Source organism: Dermochelys coriacea, chromosome 3, assembly GCF_009764565.3.
Source record: "Dermochelys coriacea isolate rDerCor1 chromosome 3, rDerCor1.pri.v4, whole genome shotgun sequence".
NCBI classification, from domain to species: domain Eukaryota; kingdom Metazoa; phylum Chordata; order Testudines; family Dermochelyidae; genus Dermochelys; species Dermochelys coriacea.
The window spans coordinates 108,951,367-108,975,576 of record NC_050070.1 but is presented as its reverse complement, the minus strand read 5'-3'; the positions used below and the strand labels follow the sequence as shown (position 1 = coordinate 108,975,576).

General features: G+C 39.7%; 1 long non-coding RNA gene across 1 annotated transcript; it reads right to left on the bottom strand.

Moving 5' to 3' along the window:
* Window positions 1-9,552: 9,552 nt before the first annotated feature.
* On the bottom strand, window positions 9,553-22,407 carry LOC119853806. The gene is made up of 5 exons (XR_005292221.1): window positions 22,271-22,407; window positions 20,480-20,585; window positions 12,426-12,521; window positions 11,978-12,055; window positions 9,553-9,794 (listed from the first exon to the last, which is right to left on the bottom strand). It is a non-coding gene; the product is annotated as an uncharacterized LOC119853806 (long non-coding RNA).
* Between the last annotated feature and the right edge of the window lie 1,803 nt (window positions 22,408-24,210).

Here is a 24,210-nt window from a genome sequence, read left to right as displayed (position 1 = left end):
GAGGCTGGAATCTCGAAACATTTAGGTTCCTGTAAACTGGAGAAAGTGTGAAACACTCTGTATTCTACTACCAGTCCCCTAAAATGTCAAATACATTTCCCCATATTTCTTTTTGCAGTGCAACCTGACACTGACCTAAGTCCTCTCTCCTTTTATTCATTTTCTCTCCTCAGAGATTTTTTTTTTTCCAGAGGCTCGCTCACTTGAACATCTACTAATGTGATATATGCCATCGTGTGCCAGCAATGCCCTTCTGCCATGTACATTGGCCAAACTGGACAGTCTCCACGCAAAAGAATAAATGGACACAATTCAGACGTCAAGAATTATAACATTCAAAAATTGAAAAAGAACACTTCAACCTCCCAGGACCCTCAATTACAGACCTAAAAGTCACAATTATTCAACAAAAAATCTTCAAAAACAGATTCCAACGAGAAACTGCAGAACTGGAATTAATTTGCAAACTGGACACCATTAAATTAGGCTTGAATAAAGACTGGGAGTGAATGAGTCATTACACAAACTAAAAACTATTTCCCCATGCTAATTTCCCCCCACACACCTTCTTGTCAACTGTTTGAAATGCGCCAACCTGATTATCACTACAAAAGTTTTTTTTTCTTTCTGCTGATAATAGCCCACTCTAATTGATTATTCTCATTACAGTTGGTATGGCAACCCCCATTTTTTCATGTTCTCTGTATATACATATCTTCCTACTGTATTTTCCACTGCATGCATCTGATGAAGTGGGCTTTTGCCCATGAAAGCTTATGCTCAAATAAACGTGTTAGTCTCTAAGGTGCCACAAGTACTCCTGATTCTTTTTGTCACTATGTTGATCTTACTTAAGAAGAAAATGTGAATGCAAAGGCTGTGTTGCTATGTCTTTTTCCTCTCTCCCAAGTTATTTGTGAATCATGCTAGATGGGTACAATTGTTCAATAAAAATAGGTAAATTAACTGTATTAATTATGGCTATAGATATTTGAGAATCTGAAAGAAATAATGCAGTTTAGAAGGAATTTACTATGGATATTATTTTAAATTCAAATTAATATGTTATATAGGATCTGACAGGCACACAAAGAAGCTACACTGTAAGGCTTTTTGCAACAGGGAATCTCCTAAATGAGGATACAGTAGTAAAGATCCAGCTGTGCAGGAAACTACTGTTTCCTGTGTACATTTAAGGCAAACCTGTATGGATTCAGTAACCTCCTTGACAAATCCCATCAAAGCATTGATATTCATATACACTTAAACTGCACCCCCTATTTCAGACTACTAGTATATCTGAATTCTTAGCCCTTACATACTCACTGTAATTTTTTGTTGTTGAAAGTTCACCTCACAAAACATTTTTATTGCATTTATGGATCCTTTGGTTAAACACATGAATTTACAGGTGTTCTCTTTTCAAAGTTGTGTTAATAAAGGGTAGGTTAACTATTATAGGTAAAACAACCAATAGTGTTTTGCCCAAAATGCCATTAAGGCTTGATCAATTTTATTCCCTTAAACTTCCACAGGTCACTGTATTTCCTGCTTTTGGCTGGGACTGTAAGTGGAAATACTGCAATACCATCTGAGGAGCTGTTGCATGGCATTTCTGTTTTGGCTGAAAGTAGGATCTACAGGAAATCTTCCATATTTATTATCACAGATGGAGCTGGTAATACCATTGTTTTCCCCATGTTAAAATATTCCAGTTACCTTTTCTTTGGGACATTCTAGTGCCTCCAAACATTGGAGCAAGGTCTTGAAATTTGGCTATGGGTGTGGGCATTGCCCTGTGTGTCAAGGATATGCCTTTTACTGTCCCAGTGATAATCCTTCCAAATTTGGCCAAGTTATAAGACTCTGAAAAATCTCAATTCACACATGCTTGGTTGAGATTTGTTAGTTTGGCAGCTAAATTCTCCAAAGCCTATAATGGGCATACTCCATCCTCGGGCTGTAGGCATTGAATAGAACTATCCTTGGACTGCTGTCTGACAGTGATCACTGTAGTGCCAGACACAGGAACTGAGAAAAGGAGGCTGTTTCTCCTATGCTCTAAAAGCTCCCCTTGTTTGTGTCCAGGCCATGAGAAGCACAGGGAGAAGGAAGGAGCACCCACACTGGAATGTAAAATATAGGTTGAGGAGGTGGTTGCAGGAGCCAATGGAGACAGCACTGGGGATAGGTGACAGGAGCCTGGGGGCGGTGGGCATAGAATGCCAGGGTGTGGATAGGATATGTTCAAAGCACTTGAGTGTTCTTTTAACATAGTTTTGTATATACTGTAATCATATTTTGATGAGGACCTCTGCATATCAGCAGAATCAGTAGCCTGTATAGATCAACATGTGATACAGTGAGTACAAATGCTTCTAATTGAGCTCTCTTTGATAAGTCTCTCTGCCTGTCTTTTTTCCCTCATTTATCAAGCACCAGACTAGCTTGTCTCAGATGCACAGGCTGTTCAGTTTTAACCTGGCTTATTCAGAGCTCTCATGGCATTGTTGATCATCATAAAGCTGATCTTTTCAAACACTATCCATTAAGCCACACTCCCTCCCACTGAAGGAAGTCATGATTCCATGATGAGAATCTTATGACAAAAGTCCAGAATTTTTTACTCTGGATGAAGATTCCATCCCTGCCACTCCAGCTGTGTCCCAGGCTCATGACACGCAGGATCTCAAGGTAGCAGAGGAAGACAGACAGAGTGAAATCAGGGGAAGAGATCCTTCCTCTTCTGCTGCCTCTGCTAAAGAAAGTGATCAAGTTGGCTTGCAAGTTGCCAGGTCTGTGCAGGGTACTCCCATGGGCATTCTGCTAGCTTCTCTCCTCTGTATGCACAATTAATTAATTTTTTGCGTCAGATTATTCCTACTCTACAATGGAAGACACATCTCCAATGCTCTGGGTACCCTTGAGAATCTTAAAAACAAAGGGGAAATAAAAAGACCACTACCCAGCCCCACCAAGAGCCATTTCCTCAAGGACAAAGGTTAAAAGATGGGCCATGTTGCATATCCCAAAGGCTAACAGACTTGAGCTGATTTGCAGCCAAGTGAGGCACAAATTCTAAAATCCCAGAGCCCTAATGGAGAACGTCCTACCAGATACATACTCTCTCTTATACAAGTGGTAGATGGGTAGGTCCCACGTCATGTAGGCCAAACTCAGCATCTTAAAATCAACCGCAGTCACGAGTGAGATGCCTTTCTGGGACCACCAACATAAAGCTTTCCTTTGACTTCAATAGTCTTTCAATCATGCCCCTAAATCAACAGTAGTCAATAAGGCTACAACACAGCCCTGATCACTTAAGATGGCTCATCTTAAGTGATCACTCTCCTTACCGTGTGTATGATAAAACCCATTGTTTCATGTTCTCTGTGTGTGTATATAAATCTCCCCACTATATTTTCCACTGAATGCATCCGATGAAGTGAGCTGTAGCTCACGAAAGCTTATGCTCAAATAAATTTGTTAGTCTCTAAGGTGCCACAAGTACTCCTTTTCTTTTTGCGAACACAGCCCTCTTTGTGTTGCAAACAATGACCCGAGCAATACTCTGTATAGTGTATATGCAAGTGACTTAGGGTCTGATCCGAAGGTTGGTGATATCAATGGAAAGAAGCTCACTGATTTCCCTCGGCTTTGGCTCAAGCCCTTAGTGCATCTTGGAAGGGACCATTCAGGTCATTCTCCAGAAGGTGACATGTTCACGTCAAATCAGAAGAAAATAATCTACCCCTTTGTGTGCGTCAGGCTTGATTTTTATATTCTATCTAGTGAAGTGGTGTGAAATGACCTCATGGTATCATCTATAACACAAGATGGCAGATGATAAAACAGGTTGAATGAATTAGTCATAACTGGTTTGAGAGTGAATCCTGCCTCCCCATCCCCAAGTTGCTTCCTAGAAAAGGGAGGATAGTTAGCTTGGCAGGAGCAGAGTGAGAAGCTTTCCCACAGGGCAGGATAAAAGTAGCAAGGACACGCTAGTCCCTGGGGAGACCATTCCTTGCGCTGTGGGATGTGAACATAGAAGGGGGGATGCCATTGGACAGCGGGGAGAGAATGACGGTGATTAGTTTGTGGTGTTGATGAGTTCCTAGAAGGGGGGTTGAATATTAAACCTGCTTTATGTTCAGTGCTTGATTTTGAACACTATAGGCTGCATACTGTGGCCATTTGGAACTTCACAGCTGCAGTGAGGATAGACCTCAGCTCTTCCTCCAGAAGCATGGACCCCTGGAGCCAAATGAGCATTCCCGTTAACAGTGGAGGGCTTAGTACACACAGCAGCAGTAGTATCATCTAGACACACTAGTTCATTTATTGTTCTACAGCATCTCTTATCCAAGGATCTCAATGCATTTTACAGATGCTAACTACTTTTCACAACACCCCTATGACCTATAGATACAGTAAGCATTATCTTTCCCACTTTACAGATGGAGAAACTGAGGTAAGTTACAAGGCAAGAAGTGATAGACCCAGGAATGGAACCCAGATTATCCGACTCCTAGTCTTCTGCTCTAACTGCTACATTAAACTGCCAAGATGCATTGGCAGAGCTAGATTGCTGGGAATGGAGTAGGGTTTGGAGTAGCAGGGATGCTATGGGCAGGCCTGGGTTATACTGGAAAGGTTCTGTGTTTTAGGTGGAGTGGTGGGAAAGATTTTTTTACTGGAAGGCAGAGGCATGCTATAGGTCTGATTTGGGTTAAAACCATTTTTACCAGCGTTTCCCCTAAATGCTATGGCTGGCTCTTGAATTCAGGAAACCCAAAAGGATTCAGGAGTGAATTGACTATCAAAGAGGCTGGTTGCCTCAGGGCAGGCCCCTGAAGCTGTCCCATTGTGAGATAACTGGTTGCCCAGGAAACCTTCAGTCCCTTTGTGATGTCAAGTTGGTGAGGATTCTGCAGCTGGACCCAGCTGAACTTCTTAGGGAGAGCAGAAGCAGGAGGGGTAGGTGGGGATGAGAACGGACTGTGGCTCCTCTGGTGTTTCTCACAATTGTGTCACTTTAAAAAATTGTCATTTGTAGTGCTGGGTAGTAAACTCTTATCCCTGTGAAGTGATCAGAGTTGATCCACAGTAGAAGGATGTGCTGAGTGCGGATGGACAGACATGGTAAGGGAGCATTTTTTTGGCTGTGTTTGCAGCAGTTTAAGGAGAAAATATGTTACGTTACTCTCCCTCCAGAGTCCAATAATCCTAACATTTGAGTCAAACTATGGTTGGTTACTCAGGGAAATTCTGGCAAGTGGGGAGATGTGAAAAATAAAGAAAAGGGTTGTGTGGAGAATGGGGTTAGTTCATCCCCCTTGTGCATACACAGGATAACTGGAGTCTATTCCTTCTTCTGCCACAGAGATCCTGTGTGATGCTAGGAAAGTAACTTATATCAAACCTTTCACAGGTGGTCACCAATTGGATGTTCCTCATTTTCTGGGTGTCCAATGTGAGACATCTCATGGGGGTGAGTTCAGCAGTCAGGATAATCAGTGTATTATTTCTGAGGGTAGTGGAGAGCTGGCTATGACATTTCTGCAGCACCTGGGGATTCTACTACACCTTGGGAATCCTCACTAGGCCATCTAGGCCAGCTTTAAGGCTTTTGTTTGTGGCTGAGGATTTGGCACAATGCCTCTATTTACTGTACAAGAGAGAGACTTTTGATGGAACAGGAAAATGTATATATTCCAGTCTGGTGAGAAATCAGTATGAGAAAGAAAGTTCATACATGCATGAACAATTAGGCAAACACATTAATGTATTAGGATATCTTAGGTAACAGATGTCTATTTCATGGGTTTGGCAGATATTGCTGAGATACTATGTGTTAGATTTGTATGGATTTTTAACATGAACCCTTAATGTATTTTTTTTTAAATCCATCCATATTAGTTTATTTTTTCCCCTTTTCCCTGAAAGGTTGGGGATTGGCATAATCTATATCGTCATCTCAATATTCCCAAAACAAATAGGAGAAATACAATAGTATTTTGCACTCCTACATCCACTTCCACATAAGGGTCACACAGTTCTTTACAAATACTAATTAATTAATCCAGACAGCACTCCTGTGAGGTAATGGCAAGTAAATGTCATTTTACTCCTTTTGAAAAGGGGCAAGTGAAGGGAGGTTAAGTGACTTCCAAGACACCCATGGACACAGCAACAGAGCTGGGAGGAGACCCCATAACTCCTGTGTCCTTGTCATTTACTCTAGCCATTGGAAAATCCTACCTCCTACTGGCCAATCCTTCAAGGTGCAGAGTACTCAATTCCCAGTGAAGTCAGTATACTGCAGAAGGCTCAGCAGCACTTTGCAGGATTAGGCCCCAATTCTGTAATTATGTTAATTCTGTGAATATATTAAGTCAGAAAAGAGTCTGAGGCACTTGCATGAAAGATGCCAAAGAGAATAAAGTTTGTTATAAAATTGATGGTTTTAGCTCTTTCCTTTTTCGTGGCTTGCTAATCCAAAGGATTTTTTTGAAACAATTCACTACAGCTGTTTTTACACATGTAGCAGATGGACATTAATTAAAGAACCCTACAACCCTCTCTGGCTTGCCATATATTAATGGGTTATGAAACCTGAAACCAGGACATTTGGTTCAATATTCACTGCTTGTTGTGCGCTGTGATTACAGTGTGCTGATGTCTTGCCTAACATCAGCAATCAGAAGGTGTGACAAGCAATCCTGAAACCGACAAACTAATTTAAGAGAGAAATGACTGACAAACCAAACAAAATCCAGAAAACTCTCTCTCTCTGAAGATACTGTTACCCTGTCATATCTTGGACCTGATACTTGCTTATATACTATACTATCTTTGGGTTGCCCAATAAGTTATCCTGTCCTGCCACCAAGTCTTCTAAAATATGTTTTGACTGGTTCTAAAGAACTATATGCCTTTGAAGTACTAACAATAGCACCTGAAAGTGTATTTCTCCGAACTGACTAATTAAGGGCTCAGTTCTGAACATTCTGGTCGTAATCCAGTAAAAATACTTAAGCATAGGCTTGGCTTCAAGCTCATGCATAATATTAGGGCTGTCAAGCAATTAAAAAAAATTGCGATTTATCACGCAATAAAAAATTGCGATTAACAGTGCAATTAATCACGTGATTAAATAGACCATTTATTTAAATATTTTGAGATGTTTTCCACATTTTCAAATATATTGATTTCAATTATAACAGAATACAAAGTGTACAGTGTTCACTTTATATATTTTTCATTAAAAATATTTGCACCGTAAAAAAGTGTTTTTTCAATTCACCTAATACAAGTACTGTAATGCAATCTCTTTATCATTAAAGTTGAACTTGTAAATGTAGAATTATGTACAAAAAATAACTGAATTCAAAATTAAAACAGTATAAAACTTGAGGCTACAAGTCCACTCAGTCCTATTTCTTGTTCAGCCAATCGCTCAGACAAACAAGTGTGTTTACATTTGCAGGAGATAATGCTGCCCACTTCTTGTTCACAATGTCATCTGGAAGTGAGAACAGGTGTTTTCATGGCATTGTTGTAGCCAGCATCGCAAGATATTTACATGTCAGATGAGCTAAAGATTCATATGTGTCTTCATGCTTCAACCACCATTCCAGACGACATGCGTCCATGCTGACGATGTGTTCTGCTCGATAACAATCCAAAGCAGTGTGGACTGACATGTTCATTTTCATCATCTGAGTCAGATGCCACCAGCAGAAGGTTCATTTTCTTTTTTGGCGGTTCGGATTCTGTAGTTTCCACATTGGAGTGTTGCTCTTTTAAGACTTCTGAAAACATGCCCCACACCTCGTCCCTCTCAGATTTTGGAAGGCACTTCAGATTCTTAAACATTGGGTTGAGTGCTGTAGCTATCTTTAGAAATCTCACATTGACAAAACACAAAGAAGGTACCAATCTACAGCCAAAGTGTTCTTAAAATGAAGATGTGCTGAGTCATCATCTGAGACTACTATAACATGAAATATACAGCAGAATCCAGGTAAAATAGAGCCGGAGACACACTATTCTCCCTCAAGAAGTTCAGTCACAAATTTAATTAACGCCTTTTTAAAAAAAAAAAAAAACGAGCATCATCAGCACGGAAGCATGTCCTCTGGATGATGGTTGAAGTATGAAGGGGCATACAAATATTTAGCATATCTGGCATGTAAATATCTTGCAATACTGGCTACAAAAGTCCCATGTGAACGCCTGTTCTCATTTTCTGGTGACGTAAATAAGAAGAGGGCAGCATTATCTTCCATAAACATAAACAAACTTGTTTGTCTTAGCGACTGGCTGATCGAGAGGTAGGATTGAGTGCACTTGTAGGCTCTAAAGTTTTGCATTGTTCTGTTTTTGAGTGAAGTTATATAACAAAAAAAGTCTACATTTGTAAGTTGCACTTTCATAATAGAGATTGCACTACAGTACTTGTATGAGGTGAATTGAAAAATACTGTTTCTTTTGTTTATCATTTTTACAGTGCAAATATTTGTAATAAAAATAATGTAAAGTGAGCAGTGTACACTTTGTGTTCTGTGTTGTAATTGAAATCAATATATTTAAAAATGTAGAAAAACCCAAAATATTTAATAAACTTCAATTGGTATTCCATTGTTTAACAATGCGATTAAAACTGCAATTAATCGCAATTAATTTTTGTTAATCGCATGAGTTAACTGCAGTTAATCTACAGGCTGAATAATAATAAAGTACCATTGACCTGAATGGGTCTATGCATATGCTTAAATCAAAGTGTGTACTTAAATGATTTACTGTATTGGGGCCATGGTGCTCAGTACCCGGCAGGATCGAGGCATAAACAAATAACTTGCTGTGACAACGTGCTTAAGAAAACATCACCATTTCTATCCTATTACTAAGCTCTCAGGATATATTTTTAGAAAAGTGGAACCTAATTAGTCTGTTTTAATGAAGCAAATCTAAAATGGCGAGATATAAATGCAGTATTAAGCATTATATCCCTGATCCTGTAATGGTTTATGTGCATGAACAGCTTTAAACATGTGAGAAGCCCCTCTGAAGCCAGCAGAACTAGTCACATCTGTGAAGTTATGCACGTGCATAAGTGTTTGCAGGGTTGGGGCCCCCTATATTAGTCAGATGACAGCTCTTCTTTTAATCTCTCGTGACTGATTTTGAATGAATTGGAATACAATGATGAAAGAATAATTATACTTACATTTTGGTGGATGCATCTTGGAACTAGTCCAGAAGGTTTTTTGGCCAAGTGGTTTATACAATGCTTCTGAGGAGAGAGAGAGAGAGAGAGAGAGAGAGAGAGTGTGTGTGTGTGTGTGTGTGTGTATATATATATATATATATATATATATAAACTGTGTTAATTCTTCCACAATATAAGATTATCTCCTCAAAATATTCTGTGAATTATATTTGTCATTTGAAGTTGTTTTCTACAAGTTATGAGAGAGACTGCTATATAATATATATAGCAAATATCTATTTTTCTACACACATTTGCATTCCATAAATTTTTCCCATTGTGTTTCTGAACAAAATTAGTAAAGCATATATAATGGCTATAGAGCATCTTTTTGAATTCATGCTGACTTTGTCTATCCATGTTTATATTGAACATAGTGGTATCCGGGCATGTGTGTCATCCTGTTCTGCATTACTTTCCCTTATGAATCAAATTGCAACAATTTGCCATCAGAAATCTTCAGCTTATGTTGTAAATTGGTCCTGTCATGAGGGGGATTCAATGTTCTGCTTCCTTTCTCCTTAAAAAAAAAAAAATGGTAAACTAAGGGACATTTACCAGAACATCTGAGGGAAAAAATGGTACAGTAGAACAGGACACCTGTGAGTCTGTACAGATTTCCCCTAAATAAACGTCTGATATTTATGAAACAAACCTATTTCTATAATACATGAAGTATACAAACTTAAATGTAGCCTGTTCCAGTATACAGGTTTCAGAGTAGCAGCCGTGTTAGTCTGTATTCGCAAAAAAGAAAGAGGAGTACTTGTGGCACCTTAGAGACTAACAAATTTATTTGAGCATAAGCTTTCGTGAGCTACAGCTCACTTCATCGGATGCATTCGGTGGAAAAAAAAAACCCACCTCTTTTTTTTCCCACCAAATGCATCCAATGAAGTGAGCTGTAGCTCACGAAAGCTTATGCTCAAATAAATTTGTTAGTCTCTAAGGTGCCACAAGCACTCTTTCTTTTTTCCAGTATACATTATGCCTTGTATGTTTATATGCCCCATGAAGGCCCTGTAGCTTTGTCATCTTGTGCTCCTCTCCTATTATATTTTAGTAGCGACTGCATGACAATTGCAATTCCTGACTGATGGCCAAATAAAAATCACTTATTCTGGACTAAGAAAAGGAGTACCGGTGGCACCTTAGAGACTAACAAATTTATTAGAGCATAAGCTTTCGTGAGCTACAGCTCACTTCATCGGATGCATCTGAAACCTGTTATTCTGGACTATGCTGCAAATGGTTACCCAACTGTCCACCTATTAACATCTGTTTTGGATGTATGGCTGCTGTGTGCAATCTAGGAGTGAATTAATAGAAATGTTACTGAGATTTGTCATATAGATGTCCTCTGAGTGGGGTTTAGCTACAAAAGGAGGTTCTTTGGGACCATGGATAGGCATGGCCTACCCCTGACTAGTGGAAACAAAAATTACAACACTTCTTAAAAAAAAGAGAAATTGCAATTTCTTTTCACGAACTACTTGTTTATTTTGTCTTTTGTATCACAAGGTAGAGAGGAGTTTAATTGAATCACCACGTGTCTCCAATTACAGTAATTTCTTTAGCACTGCTTCCTTATTGTTTTAATTCATAAACATAGCAGCACTTGTGTTGTACTCTACTTTTTACAAATAGGAGGTGAACTCCAGTGTTACTAATGGAGCTAATATGAAGCAATAGTGAGTTTTATGCTAGAAGATGTTAATGGCTGCCATCAACCACAGACCTGATTAACATCAATGGATGTACTCAGCACCCTTCACTCAGGATAAATGAATGAGCAATAGCTTTGTGTAGTGATAGCTGAAACAATAGAAGCCACCACCCAAGGCATTGGCCAACATAGCCATGGCTGAGGAGAAGCTAAGCAATGTGGGCTAAGGGGTTTCCCTGGGGACTGATTGCCCCAGGGAATTTATTGGTTGTATCTCTGTGTGTCAAAAGCAGAAAGGCACCAGAAAGCCCAAAGAAGATCAGCAGAAAGCTAGGGAAACAGTGCTGCATAGACAATGCTCCCTGGGGCACAGGACTGACTGGAAAGAGGCTTGGAAACTGTGAGAAAGAAAACTGCCTCCTGCTTGTTCCTATTGTCCCCAGGGAAACAGGACTTTGTCTGCATCTTTATAAATAAAGATGATTGCACCAAAGAAATGCAACCTTATTAGCACTTATTAGCAACTGTTTGGTGCCCAGCAAAAAGTTGCTATTACACAAAAGTTTCCAATAAGCAACATGCCCAGGCCTGAAACAGCACCCCTTCAGGATGGGGCCCACTGCCCACCCAGGTGGTAAGTGGGGAGCCCCAGCCGAAGTCCCAGTGTTGTGGGCTGGGAGGAGAGGTTGGGAGGCAAGGCTGCAGGACAGCAGCAGGAAAGGGGTGTCTGAGAGCACATGGGGCTTCAGTACATCTCCCTGCATTCCCTGGACTGTGCTCTGCATTGGCACCAGGGGCCCAGGCATGGCACATTCCAGGGTTCCTTCCCTGGCTGCAGCCCTACAAACCTGTCTTTGGCTGAGGGGGAGCAAGGGAACCTGGGTTGTCAAAAAGTTGTCAATAGGCAGCATGGTAGGTGCTAATATTCTAATCCAATTAACATTAAAGTCAATGGTATGGGATCAGATCTCAGAAAAACACTGCTAATAACCAAAAGTTGTCTTTATCTAAAAGGATTGCTAAAATTTGGCACTCACCGTATCTGAGTATCATCAATTTCTCCTCCTCACAGAAAGAATCCAGGTAGGTCCTGGATATTGGCTGACAGTTAGGGCCTAGGGGAAACGTGAATAAGGTTAATAAATCAAAGGCTTCACTTGTGTGTTTGTGTGCTATACACAGCTGGAAAACGAGCAGGTGCTAAATAATATGTAACAATCAGAAAAGCATGATGATTAAAAATAAAGATTGAGAAGTCAAGTCAACAATCTGAATTCTAGAAGAGAAAAACAAAATCCTGATACTACTATAAGGAATTAATTGAGGCAATAATGCCAGTCTTGGGTATTTTCTCTGAATTTCAATGTCTTTGTGAGTTTAAGTGCACCTTTAAATGTGATTTACACACTAACTATAACCCATTGTCCATTTTTTTTTAGATTAAAGAAGGGTACTTATCATATCTAATGCCAGCAGTGATACTACCTTGGGTTGTCACACGGATTGGAGTTCACAAGCAGAGTTATGTCTCATCAATACTTGAATGGAGAACTTCCAAGGAAACTCCAGCTCTGGTAGGACCTAATGGAGAAGCACAGCATGGTTCTTAAAATTCTAATAATCCTGAAATGTGCTGTCCAAACCTAAAGTTAAAGTTATTGCATTTGTTGACAAAATCCAGATACAAAAACACAAGCTTACGTTCTCCTCTTGAAGCATCATACAGATCCTCCCAACCAAAACTGACAAGAAAAACTAACCCCATGTTTTAGAGAAAGAAAGGGAAAGATTGCAAAGTAAGAACACAATATATTTATAATTAGCTTGTATAAAACCATTCTCCTTAAATCAGACTTAATAGGCTGATTATAGAATAATATTGCATACAAGCTTTGAATAGAAATCCAAGAAAAATGAATACTAATTAGAAAGTATCACACTATTGGCAGTCCTGTGAGAGGATGTAGCATTTTCTGTGCCTCGGCTTCTCCATCTGTAAAATGAAGATAATGACCTCCTTTGTGATCTACTGATGAAGCACGCTATATATAGGAGATAGGTATTATTAGTCTCAGTTTTACATTTCCTTGCTTTCTCTGTGTGTCACAGTTGGTGTATTACTTAGCATTATTTTTGCATAAGCTACTTATGCATTTCTAAAATAGATTTTTCACTTTTCCACACTAGCTTGTTAGTATTCAGGCACTAAATCTGCACAAAGGTGAATCAAAAGCTCCTCATACCAATTCTAGTCTCACTTTCCTTGATTTTACCCTATGTAATTATTGACCTTCATGGATTTAGTCATGATTCACACTGGTAGAATCAAGCCCCATTTGTCCACTATTGAATACTGATTCTTGTCTTCACAGCTCCTAAACAAATAATAAGAAAATTAATTGTTCTTTTAATTTCCCATAGATCTGATTGGATTTTCTCTAGAAAAAACTGCAGCTAATTAGGGAAGTCCATCTCAAAAGCTGTTGGGTGGTTATTACCACAGACCCTCAAGCCATGTTCCTATATAGAAATGATCGTTTTAGATCCGTGTTGCTGAGCAAACATGAAGGTACATAATGTTCAAACATCAGTCATATGGATTAAAGATATGTGAAGGATCTTTGAGGTTGAGTGAAAGTGATATGTTGTTGTATGAAAGGTTAGATCTGTTTCTGCAGAAACACAGAACAATTACTACAGAATATAGATTATACAAATTTCTAAGTAAACCAGACAGCAGTACATGTACATATAATAGGCACTAAAAGCAAAATGGAAAGTCAAGGATAGGAGAGACTTTGCTATTGTAATCAGGTGCTTTATATCACACAACCATCATATCTGAGTGCCTTGTGTATTCTCCTCACTCTTCAGAAAGAGGTATATTAACATTATTTTCATGTGTGTTGTTCTTTTAAGAGCTTTGGGGCATGAATTTGGGAATAAAACAACACTGAAGAGCATGAACATTTGACTTGTGCAAAAAATATAAAACACTAATTATAATCCAGATAGCAACAGTTTAACTAGAGATGGGCTATTGAACCTTGGGCTATTGAAATTTGACATTGAATTTTGAGGTGTCAGTCCATCTTTAGTTTGAAAGTTCTAGATATTTTGTATACTCTGTCTAAAATATTAGAATAAACCAGCAAATCTACCTGTATTATTAGAGTAAATATTGACTGAAGTACTGGTGAACGGTACATAAAGAGTTACCAGTTTTCCCACTATGAAACACATGCCTCTATCCTAGGAACTTGTGTTTGGATGGATCTTTTGCAGTGCAGAGCATAAGTGAGTTCCTCTAACTTGCTTAGGGCAGAAGAAAGAAGCTGAAATCACTGCATTGTCCTTTTTTGATTGAAACTGACTCCCCAATCAAAGTATTTGCAGAGAACAGGAGGTGACCTTCTAAAGCACATGGTCTCTTAATAGTTTAAGCTTCATGAAAGTCTGAAGCCAAAACAAAGCAAGAGAGATGATAAATAAGGTCTTTAAAACTGCACAGCATTAGTATAAGTAGGATCATATCTATGTTTGTTGACACCATGGGAAAAAGAATATTCGTTATTTTTAAAGACACCTTGTCCCCTGCCTCCCCGTCTCCAGTCCCCTACCCCCAAATAACTTGGGCTTATCTCCTGGGCTGCCAGCCATCATCTTATTCTTTGAGAGCCAGGTTTACAGGAGTCTTGTGCTGGTTGCCTTCATTCTCCAGTGGAGCCCCACCCCATGTCACTGCCACCACAGAAAGATGTTTTGCCCTAGATGGCTACATACCCCACCTATGGCAAAAAGTGTACTAGTAAGTGGGTTAGTTCATAAAATATTCAACATGATTCAGCCACCACTTCATGCTGCTCTCATCCACAGTCCACTTGATTATCAAATGTTGGCTCCTTGTTTTTATGCACAGCATGGCATTTTCTGCAGGGCATTGAAGAACTTAACCAGGACATAGATTGCTTGGTCACTAAAATTCTTGGAGTGAAATCCTGGTGCTGTTGAAGTCAGTTTGGATGAAAGGAAGAACGGGTTTGTACCTTCACCCACCTTTTAGGAAATCTTAAATAACTTTTTTCCTCTTACAGTCAGAAGTATCCCAGTACTGAGGGCTAGACTTTGGTCTTGACTTCCTTGACTGCAAGCCCTCCAGCCCTTTGCTTAGACAAGAAAGGCTGACTTAGAGAGACCTGGAGCTCAAATATGGTGCATAGTGCAGCCCCGCTCTTCAGATAAACTTTGTGAGCAAATAGGCAAGGAGACAGGGATGGGGAACATGTGGAGCCTTGACTCTGCCCCACTCTGTCCATGGGGAAATACATTGTACCATTTCAAGAAAAATGTCTTTGCTGGTATAAGAGGGCATCAGGAATTGCGCTCATTGGGACCCTTGGCAGACAATGACATGGAGCCTCCTGAGGTGCTGCCCCAGTCCTGTGGTCCACTCTACACTTGGAGGGAAAGCAGCAGGGGATTTCCTTCACGAACAGCAGGGAGAGGACAGGGACAGCTGCAAAGAATCTTTCCACATACCCCGATCTTTGCCCTGGGGTTCAGGTAGAAGAGCTTTCTCTTCTCTCTTCCTGCCACACACACAGTTCTCAGCTGGGATAGTGTTGGTGGGGACCCCTAGAGCAATGGCCCTGGAGTCAATATCCCATTGAGCTGCCTATTCCATAATCCAGCCCTGGCTACCTCAGAGGAAGGTCTCTAGGGCACAATCTCTCCATAGGCTACTTCTTGGGCAGTGAGTTTTACATACTGCATCTTAAAGCTGCTACCTAGCCTTATGTATTCCTCATAGTAGCTCACACCCAACTAGAGATGATAAATCAGAGTTCTCATGAAATAACATGTCCTGATGAGACCTGAAGCCCAGTTTTCAAGACAAGAGATTCTAGTAGGTTAGATCAGGTTTGGATTTTGGATGTTTATCCAGAATGAACCAACAAACCTTCTGAGATAAGTCCATACATGACAAACTGTATGTCTGTATCTGTGCAACATTTTTTAAATCAGAGTGAACATGGTGAGAGGGGTTTCAATGTGGGGGAATAAAATTAATGACCAAGTAATATATTTAATTTCCCATACAGGTAAAACAGATCTTCCTCTCCCTGCAAGCCTTAAGGTGATGAATAATGCATTATAATTTGTAAGTTTATAAGAAGTCAGAACTATATCACAGATTGCAAAGAAGGAAACAAATATAAGGAGAGCACTGTGGAAGAGCCTTCCTAAAAATTAGGATTATAAAATATAATGGGGTGTCCAAATCCTACATATTATAAAATCAACTTTCATACTCAAACTGTCTCTCTCTGCAGATATATCCAAGCTTTCTTTTTTAAAAAAGCATACATTTCATGGGTAAAAAAATTATACAGGCATGAATTTCTGATACACTTTTAGCATTGCAAATGAAAATGCATTAAGAAACGTATTGTTCTTAAAGCCCAGCCTATCTTCTTCATTGGAGAGTTACAACTAAACTAGGTCTACCTATGAAAAGTAACTTTGAGAAAGTATTCTAGAACTCTAAGTCAAAGCGAAGTATACAGGATTTAACAAGTAGCTTTACTAAATTTATGGGGAATCTGAAAGGATTGTTCAAAAATGGAGTCATCAATTCAAGATATATTTTGAACACTGAAGTTAAACTCTTGAAATTTGATATATGTTAAGTGGGGTTTGTCTTCATTGGTTTTAAAAAAGCTACCTGCTATGTCAATCTTTTAAAAATTTTAATAAGAATGTCTGCTAGGTAATATAACCATACCATCAGTCTGTGAGGAATGCAAGTAATGGTTCATTTCATTGTTTGCCCCTTCTTCTGACGTTAGTACTGCCCCTATGCTGAGTGACAGATGTCAAGACCTTACAAGTCAACTTCACAGTGCAACAGAAATCAATGATATGGATCCTGCATATAGTTTAAATGTAACTTGCTTTATTTACACATACCTATATACCCTGCCAAGGAACAGAGATATACGTATCCCTTTCTTTCAAGAATCTCAGACCAACACTAATGATCCATTCCCAGGGATCGCCTCTGTCTCAAGAATAGACTATAGTCAGAAACCAAGGCAGACAGCAAACTCACACAGCTCCTTCTACACAGAATCTTGAAAAGCCAAAAACTAACAAGAACACAGCATGGTCTTACTAACATTGAACATTTGCCTGTAAAAAGAACTTGGAAGACTGTAAAATCACCACCTAATGACACCTGCTCTATCATTACCTTTCCCTTTTTGTTTAATGCTATCTTCTACCACACTTATCAGATGCATACGAATTTCACATAAGCATTTTTTAAAAATAGCAGAGTACTTTGTCTTTTGACCCTATTCACTTATTTCAAGATTAAAAAAATCCATTCAATTAATACATTATAGTTTAAATTGTGCTTTAGCCACTGCAATATATTTCATTGTTTTCCATACTTTCTATCATTTTTTCCATAGTATCTACCTTTAAATATTGGATTTTTTAATTTTTTTCCCTATGCATCCACATTCTATAACCAACAAAGAGCCAACTGGTTCTCCATCTCATCTATATTGCCATTCCAAAACTGACAAGACCAAGACCTCTTGCATAATAATAACCTGATGAATTTCAGACTTCCATTTATATACCAAGAGGTTGTGTCATTGCCACTTTTGGGGTGTCATTTTAATTAACTATAATTTTATAATTGGGTCCAACCTGGAGCCACTAGTACAGATAATAATGTTTGTATAATGATACCTTTATGCATATTAATATCTTATTAGGCTCTTTATATTAAACATTTGACTCTACCAAGCACAATGGAGATATTTTGATGAAGCTTATACTATGTTTGAATGATATTCCGCACATGTTGCAACAATTCCAGGTCCCTTGTGGTATGTACTTTATTATTCCATTCAATTCTCAGTATAACAGAATGGAGGTAGTTTTTTTGCACATATATTTTGCCTTTTTAACTTCAGCAAAAGTGCAATATTTCTTTTGCATCTCTGTACTAAAATCTGGAAAGAAACAATAAGCATTAGTAAATAATTGTCCAGTTTTTCTCGTTTGTGCAGGGATAAGATTTCTCATTCTGGCTACAAGTCACATCATATACTTACTGGCCTAGTTTGGGTTTCTTTTTCCCTTCAGCACTTTGTGTGCTCCCTCAACTGTTCGAGCTGTATTGCAGTCCTTTAGTTGTAATGTTTTCAGCATATTTTTTTATGAATTCTTCCAGATGAGATAGATTTGCTGTATATTTTCAGGCGGTCCTATTAATCACAGACTGTTGTGCCTGCAGTGATTTTCCCAAGTCAATGTTTTTCTCCTAGTGATGTTTATCTACAGCTTTCTGGCTTTGATTTCTTCTTCTAACTAGTGGTGACTATATTCTGGGGATCAGATTCTTTTGCTCAGCTTCTTTTCATTAGAGATTGCAACTTTAGCGTCTTTTATACCACAGTTATTTTTTTCTCATGTGGTATTGATTTTTTGTGTGTGTGAAGAGCTTGTCATTTGACCAATTGTAACTTCTAAAAAATCAAATTACCCCTCTCTGCCAAAGTTTGTGAAGGCATTAAAACTTCTATATTAAAACATAAATGTTATGGCTGACAAAGAACACAAAAAACCCAATCACAAAGAAATTTTGCCCAAGAAGAATAATTTAAAATAAAGTGGCAGCTGCAGCAGAAACAAATAAGGTCCCTAGGGTCAACTGTGAGCAGCCAACATATTTTTAAATATGGCTGTGCTTGCCTGCACCAGGTGTTAACTGTTGTCTAATACTATGTAGAGTAAAAATATGTTAGCTGAAACATTTTAAAATGTCATTCATTTACTCAGCATGGATAAGCTCATACACACTCTAAAGAAGAGAGTGACCTGCTGTAAGAAACAAATCCAGTGTCTGCTCTTACCCAGCTCTTAAAAGTTGAGCCAGAGAAAAATGGAGGTTTCATTGGTTTCAGTGGGCTGAAACTTCCTGCTTGTTCCATAATGTGATGGGTCAAACTTGCCACTGACAGAATGAGCTAGAACTACTCATTGAGGACAGAAATTTTCTCCCCTCAGAAAATCTGCTGTGGGTTTTCTGTGAGAGGGGATGATCTGGTCCATAGTGCTTAGTATGTGGTGATTTAGTTGTGTTACTCCTATTGACTGAGCTACATGGTGAAATCTCTGTACACTACACAGTGTGTGAATATAATGTATGTACATATACCAGTGCAGTGGGATTTCATCATATACACCCTTAAGACCAATAACTAATGGTCTTGTACAGCTAAATTCACAAATATGACGCACTGTGGACCAGATCACAACCCAGAAAAGCCTATGGGGGGTTACTAAAAGAGAAACTCTTTCTCTCATCACAGACTCACACCAACTATACCATACATTCTCCACATCACAGTCTTAGCCCATGCTCCAGTCACCACCAAAAAAGCCACATCTTATTCAGAATGAGAATGAGGAAGTGATGAGCCAGACAAATGCACACATTGAATGTTGCCATGTGGTTACACAGATCCACCAGCTTTTCTGCTTGATTCACTTTAGTGTTTTCTGGAAAGATAGGAGCACAGATGATTGATTTTCTTTCTTGAGCTAATTAAAGGAATTTACAACCTAAAGCTTGGACAGACATGTTTAATAGTTAAAAATGGCTGACAAGCTGCTTGCTGCTCTTTCATGCTATACATTCCACCCTGAAATTATACCCATGAGTCTAATTACTTTTCTTTTTCTGGCATAATCAACTACACGGTGAAATCTGTGCCCAAGGATAATTAGAAAATTGTTCATGTTTTATGGATTAATTCTCATTCTCTATACATCCCTTTTATTAATGCAAATGTAATAATAATTGAAAAGTTTTATATCTGAATTACTTTAGGGATTGTTAGTCGTGTAGAGAGGAAACCGAGTCATATGTCCACCCAATTCAGACTTAATCAACAAAAATACAATTTCAGACAGACTTATTGTCACTTATAGGGTCTGGTAATACATTTATGCTAGATAAGTAAAACAGGCAAGACAGAATAGGTAAAAGGACCCAAATTTCCTGCATTCTGGGGTGTTGAGAAGTCAGTCCTTCTTCCATGATGGATACAGCCTCTCCTGATCTGGTCCTTCAGTCTCATTCTTTAGTTTCTAGCCCAGCGGTTTTCCAGTTTGGGGCCTATTTTCACACGTATTTCTTATACATTTTCACTTTCTCCATTACCTAATTTTCCTCCAGTCTTCATTCAACACAATACTCATTGATTTTATGTAACCTGTATATAACAGTCCTTGCTTGGGGGTTGGTTGGTAGGTAGTGTCATCTAGTGGTCAGGAATTTAACCCCGTGACTTGCAGAGAGGGGAGCCCTCCCCCTCCACCAGGCTCCAACCCAGGACATGATCTGACAGCCAGTCAGCTTAAGGCTGCCCTCCCTGGTCCACTTCCTATTTCCTCCCCTCCATGGTTGTTCCAAGGTTGCCATCTGGGTTATAGCAGCATGAAGGGTGTCCACTCACCATAAGGCACCTTCTGACAACTGTGTGTAGCACGGTAGTTCTCTTCCTCTCTCAGGCGCAACTGCCTCCTCCCGCAACATGGGCCAGATTAGTCTTGAGGCTTTCCCTGATGGGGCAGTCCAAACAAAATAAGAGGGAATTACCGAAGTCAGAGTTCATACGAGGGGAAGAGGGAAATGCTTTCCTTTCAGGGTCTCTCTCTCTCTCTCTCTCTAGCTGGCCCTCCCTTCCCTCAGGGAGGGCTCTTTGGGCAGTTGTCTTAAGGAGAGAGATTCTGCCTTTCCCTCAGCTCTCTGCTGGAGCAGCAGGTTGCAGGTCTTCTCTCTTCCCTGGTATGCCACCAAAATGAGCTGCTCCCCTGCCTTTTAATTCCCCCTTCAGTTGGGGGCGTTTCCTACAAGTGTGGCACAGCAGGGCTCGCTGAACCCCGAGCAGTTCCTTAACCCCTTGCTGCCCAGTGTACATTGCACATGGGCAAGCATCAATTACCTAAGGCCCACATTTTTCCTGTGGAATTTACAGTTTCTGGGTCACATTGCCTTGGGCCACCCTGTTTCTAAGTTTCCCAGGAAAAAGGGATTTTTTATTTAACATTACATGCTTGTACCTTTCGCTTACATTTTCCATCACAACTTCCTCATTTTCCCCAATAATATATTTCTAAACAAATCAGCAAATTATATCACGGAGAAATTAACAAAAATACACTCATAACAGGAAAAGTCTTGGTTTGCGTGTTACCTTATCTATATTTACTCATCATCCATAATTACAATTTATTAAAGATATAGCTAACAAAGTTTTTAATATCATTAGCAATCCTTCATTTTAATATTATTGATCAGTATTCATTTTTATAATTATATTATCCTCCCCCTGAATCTATTAGAAGGGGAATTTTGGAGAACACAACATTAATCGTCTGCAAATACAAATTTGTCAGGGGATTTTTATTTTACTCATACTCCAAAAACGTTGTACTTTTGTATAGCCAAATCTTACCAGTGTTTTTCCTGTTTTTTAGGTGCTCTAGCTTTAGGTGTTGGGTTTTTTAGCATATTTTAATGACACCCCAACAGGATTAAAATGTTGGATCATATGATCATTTCAATTATTAAATGATTAAGAAATCATTTTCTAACACTGTTTTCCTCCTATTAAACAGACTTCTATAAATTCAACAGAGATTTATAAAATGTCTGCAAGAGCACCTGCCTATAATATTTGGGGTGAATGGTCATTTGTACTACTTTGGAAAACAAGACGTTAGCAAACCCGCTTCTAAATAAACTGGCAGAGCATGTGAATCTGCAGACAGTTATAAGGAAGACCACACCAATAACAAACAGAACTTGCTGCTTTCATTCTTTAAAATGTTCAATATTTTTGTCCTTATGCTTAATTATTTGTTCAGCTCTAGAATATGAAGTCTTCTGTCCACACAGAAAGATACAGCATTGGCAAGGCCAACCCCAGATCTCCTAAACTGCCCTTTCCCAATGCACCTCAGTCCTTTCTGTAGGCAGTATCTGCAGGAATGAGAAGTGTAATATACGTGATGTAATTGTGCATGTTCCATGCCTAACCACTAGAGGGCATCCACACAAAATCCAGATGAATTCATTCCCAGGAAGCAGTTGACCAGATCCAAGGATGGAGTGGTGCCAAGCTCAGCACGTGCCCATCCCTGCCTGCCTGCCTCCCTCCCCCACTCTCGACAAACAGACCACACAATATATTTGAGTCAAGCAGCAAGCAAACAAAAAACAAACTAGTAGACAACAAACTCACCCCAGAGGTCACGTAGTTGCTTCTCCTTCACCTGGCAAACTCCCTAAAAAAACTCCTGTTAGCTGGTCCTGTCCATTACCTCCTCTGATTACTTAGAAGAAGCTGGCTTTTTAAATTCCTGTTTTCCCTGAGTTGCTCCCAAATACCCTGCCCCCTGGTTAAAGGCATTAAGGATCAAAGCCTCTTTAAGAAGCACTCAGCTTTGCCTAGCGGGCCACTAGGCTCAGCACACAGCCCTCCCAAACAAACAGATCACACTATAGACTTCAGTCAAGCAGCTGCAGTGCTTTGTCCACTTAAAACTGGATTGGAACCATTAGGTAACTTCACATAGGCCAAACACTTGTTAGTGTTTGAAAGTTACCAGTTATTTACATCCAAGCTTCAAACTGGTGCTTATGGCTTGTTTCCATTTCAGAAAGGACACATTTTTCATAGTGTCAGCAACAGGCACACTGGACCCAGTGCTGGACTTGACAGAAAAGCTGTGTTCAGCACCACTTCCAAAGGGTTCTGAAAAGATTCTTAATGCCAGGCGGGTCGGGGCACAGGGGCACGCATTTTCCCAGGGTCTTCCAATAGGCTGGGGCCCCGGGCCTGGGCCCTGTTGGCCCAGTGGCTAACCTGAGACTGCCCTCACCAATAAAAAAAAAATACTTCCCCCCCCAGACTGGTTTAGTTGTTCTGGCCAATGCATTTGGGAAGGAGAGCAAATGCTCCACCTCCCCCACACCACAACCACCTGTGACACACAACCATTTCTTTGCCCCCTGTACCTGCTGTTGGGATTTAGGGAGGCTGTGCAAGGGATGAAAGGGCTTTATGCCCCCTTAAACCTTTGCATAGCCTCATACATTGTCCCTCAGTCTGGCCTACAGACAAGATAGACAGACTTGGGAACAGGAACATTCCTTTTGCAGATAGTGCTCCATATGTGAACATGATAATGGTGATTGTGCATTAACAATCCCTCACTGGGAGAGGGATAGCTCAGTGGTTTGAGCATTGGCCTGCTAAACCCAGGGTTGCGAGTTCAATCCTTGAGGGGGCCATTTAGGGATCTGGGGCAAAAATTGGGAATTGGTCCTGCTCTGAGCAGGGGGTTGGACTAGATGACCTCCTGAGGTCCCTTCCAACCGTGAGATTCTATGATAATGGTGATTGTGCATTAACTATTGTGAATGTTTTTTGACATAACGCACAAAACAGTAGATTCAGTCCAGCCACTTGAAGATGTATGTATTTCTGTATATTGGATGGAAAATACCCAGCATGTCCCCCAAATCCCCTAGATCTTGCCCTCAGGAATCAAGGGCCCAAACCTGCTGTTAGTGAAGTCAGTATTAAAACTCCCTTTGACTTCAGGATTAGATACTATTATTACCATTATATGAGCCAGATAGTCACAAGTGGGATCATACACACACATGAACACGAAGCTACTGGATGGGCATATGACAAGAAAAAACTGATTATAGAGTTGGCTAAACAGACAGTGTCTTTTCTCTCCCCCTTGATATGCAAAGAGCCTAGACTTTTTAAATCTGGGGTCCATCTTTGGAGAGTCTTTTACTCTTTACCCAACAAAATCAATATGAAGAAATCACAGGCATGGTTGGGTCCCAAATAACTGGGTTTACTAAATATACAGAAACATGAGAGGCCTAGCTACATGCATACTGCTGCTGTGACTGGGTTTAGGTAGCTTCTACAACACAAAATACAGGAAGCGCTACTACAGAACTCAAACTATGTAAAAGGGGTACTAGTCTATTCCTATATGTTACAATACACATAACCAAATACAATGCTCAAATTGGCTAGGCCTATTTCTCTCTTATTTCCTTCTCACCGAAATGCTCCCCACCTTTTCTCGCAGAGATTTGTTGTCCTAACAACAAAGCACTTCTGACCTAGCACACAGTCTCCTAGTACATTTT